Genomic DNA, 3,734 nt, shown 5'->3' on the forward strand with positions numbered 1-3,734 from the left:
TGAGAGCGCGCACACGTGCAGCAGCTCTGGCGTCTTCAAGAGCACGCTCCTCATCCAAAGTCATCATTGATTCGTCAAAAGTGCGCTCCTGGTCGAATAAAACGACGACCTCGGGCGGTTCAGGCGATCGCACCCTAGGGCCAAGGTGCTCGAACCCTGGGGGAGGTTGAATGAGGTTTCCAGACATTCTGAAGATATGTACGTGTAGGTTGGGTGTTGTAGATGTCGATTGAGACGAGTTACTGCTTTGATTCGCGTTAGTTCCGGTAGAACGAGTTCTCGGTAAATGAGAGCGTTGTAGAGAAGAACGAGTGCAACTCGTTAGAACGCGTCGCGGTATGTGCCGGGAGTATTTTTCCACGTGAAACTCGCGTTTTTAGGACCCTGACAATAGTGGGTCTGTGCCTGACATGCTGTCTTACCCTGAGGTGTATGTGCATATCGCCGGGGCGTATGTGTACGAAACCACTCTCTGTCCACCCTTGTTTCGAGTTGGGCGCTGCCTTCCGGACTACTGTCGCATCATATCACACTACTCACCATCAGTAGTATTCCGTTCTGTGATGTCTGCTAAGGCCGAGGCTTCATGTCCCTTATGCCCTCAAAAGATGCGCCAGACGCGCAGAACGCGCTTAACACGCTTTCGCTTGGCACAGCGGCACGTCCAAGGTGCAGAGCAGAATTGCAGAATTGCGCCAGCTCGGTAGCCTCCTCAATGTCCCAATGCACTGGCGCATTTGGTTGTTGATTCTTTCCTCTTTCTCCTCATTCTCTTCGTCTCACCCCTACCTTCTCTTCCCTCCACCGCTCGTTCCCCTCCTCCACTCGTTCGACTGTTGCTGGTCAACAGAACACAGACATAGAACACACAGACTTCTCTTCACAGCAGCAGTCGTCATTCGCTGGTTGTAGATAGACTCTGGTTCCCCTGGCGGGTACTGCGCGCACATCCTGGGCTCTGGAGCGTACGTGCCGCCGTCGCCCTGTGCCTGGCGCCTGTCTGCCGGCATCCCTCAATCCTCCATCCTCTGCTGCGCCGCCTTCGCTACTCCTCTCGACCCTGCCGGCCCAGCATCCCATCCACCACCACCTGCAATCAACAACAATTCTCTCTCTTCACGTTCCTGCATTGCTCGTTCCTAGACAACAAGCACCCACACCCACCCACATCTGTCAACAGCGCTCGACCGGCTCGGACACTCACTTGACACCCACCCTCACCCCCTCCCATCCCCTCCATCCCGCAAACCGCTACCGCTACCGCGCCGTGCCGCTGCCGCCTTACGCTCATCCTCCGACAGCTATACGGCAAAAGCGATCCCACATCCTCATCTTCGCGCAGAGCTTAAGCCCAAGAGTGCAGAGTGTAAACCAACTCTGAACAAGTAGCTGAAAGCTTATCCCGAGCCAAGCGAATCCGTCACTCCCACACCACCACGGCACCGAAACGCACTCGGCCAGAGCACAGCCTCGCTTCCGGTCCCGAACCAACATCTCCCACTCATCTCCTTCTCCCCAAGCTCTCCTGCTCTCCGTCTATCCGTGAACGATCCGTCGCCTTGGCACCGCTGCGCGCTGCTCCAACCCCCCCGACTCCCGTTTACCGTTCTCGTTATCTTCTATTTCGATTTCGTTTCGCATCACATCCACACACCATCCACGCTTCTTAGGCTGCAAGTGCGACAACTGCATCTGGCATAGCGACATCGGGGCAACCTTGTTTCCCAGCCCATCGATCGTCGCCCACTTGTTCAGCGTTGTGCATCATCTGACATCTGTCATCGCTCGCAGCATCATCACCACCCTCATCATCATTGCAACTTCGCATTCCTTCTGTTCCCATTAAGCATCCCACCGATCCCCCCACCAAGCACCGCCTCGCGAATCACCGACTCCTGACCGATTCATTCGCGACGCATTTGTGTCTGGGAACCGAGATCCGCATATCCGTGAATCTCTGCTGAGACCGACCGCTCGACTGTCCGTGAGGTCGCGACCCGTACTGCGCAACTGCAGCCGCAACACCGCATCAGAGTCACACGCACCCCCTTCCTTCGCTTTGATCACCAGAATCAATCAGCGACGCAGTCGTAGTACGACACACACCCAAGTCGCACAAGTCGCCACTTGACACTCGACGTATCACGTCTAATCGACAGCAAAGCTAGTTCTTCTCACATCATGAGGCTGGCCCTCGCTGTCATGGCGTCCCTGCTGCCGCTGGTCGCGGCGCAGGCGGCGCCCCCGGCCGCTAATGCTCCTCCGGCAAACACACCGAACACAACACCGGCAGTCACTCCCACGGCCGCAGTTGGTGGCGGCGCCCCCGTCATGTCCGGGGCCAAGCAGGCGGCTGCCTCTCCGGCTACTCCCGCCAAGGCTGCCGAGACGCCGAACGCTGCCGCAGCTGACCCGAAGCCTAACACTTCCAACCCGCCAGCAGCAGCGCCGACCCCGACCCCGACCGAGCCGACGTTCCAGTTCGACATGAACCCGTCGTCCGTGTACACTGCGTGCCAGACACAGCCCATCGTCTGGCACTACCACCCGAACCCCGAGAAGAAGAACATTACGCTGTACGTCTACAACGAGGAGGCCGTTAATGCCGACCCCGAGTTTGCACCCGAGGCGACGGCGGGCACACTCGCCCGGCCAAACGGCAATGCGCGCCGGAGTGCGCCGCTCGAGGAGATTGTCAAGCGGCAGTCGGGTACGCGCATCTCGCAGCGCATTGTTAAGGACTGGCCTGCGAACGTTGCATACAAGTGGGTCGTCGACGTGCCCCCGGGACAGTACAAGTTCCTCGCGATCGTCGACGGCGCAGGCGGCGATATCAGCTACCCCCTCAACATCGTTGCCGACGCCAACATGACGTGTGTCAAGGACTTCAGCAACATCATCGGGACCGGAGCGTCCTCGTCAGCTATTTCGTCCAACTCTGCCGCCACGTCCTCGGGTACCAAGGAGAAGCAGCCTAGCGCGTCGCCGTCTTCGGCCGGTGCCTCTTCGTCGAGCAAGGCTGCCGGTGCGGCGGCCAGTGCGGGCGCGCAGTCCGACTCGGACAGCAAGTCGAGCGGCATTTCCGGAGGCGCGATCGCGGGCATCGTGATTGGTGTGCTTGCGGGTATTGCGCTTCTTGCGCTGCTGGCCTTCTGCTGGCGCAAGAAGCGCCGCAACAACAATGCAGCCGACTACCACGTCGACCCGTACTCGGAGCCGGTGCGCGAGGTGCGCGGCGGTGGCGGTGCGTTTGCGCCCATGGCCTCGGACCAGGACAGCACGCACCAGACGTCCTCCTTCGGGCACGACGGGGTGTACGGCGGCGTCGCGCGCAACCCGTTCGAGACGGAGCCCTCGACGCCGGTTGAGAACACGCAGACGTCGCACCAGACGCACACGCCCAACTCGTCCACGGGCAACGCGAGCGTGTACACGGCCCCGATGAGCGCGGAGAGCGAGCTGGCGTACCCTCCGCCCGTGGGCCTCGCGCCGGTCAACAACCGCGCCAGCGCGCAGAGCGCAACCTCAACCTTTGAGAGCGCGCACACGCAGGCGCACCCGGGCTCGATCCGGACATTCGGACACCAGAGCGACCGCATGCACAGCTTCCCGTCCAATCGCACGCTGGCGTCGGACGCCCACTTCGTCCCCGGCTCGGATGCGCCGCCCGTCCCCGTCCCGAGCTCGCCGACCAAGGCCGCTGCCGTGCCGGTGCCAACGAGCCCGCGCCGCCT

The sequence above is a fragment of the Trichosporon asahii genome, assembly GCF_000293215.1.
Source record: "Trichosporon asahii var. asahii CBS 2479 unplaced genomic scaffold scaffold00003, whole genome shotgun sequence".
NCBI lineage: Eukaryota > Fungi > Basidiomycota > Tremellomycetes > Trichosporonales > Trichosporonaceae > Trichosporon > Trichosporon asahii.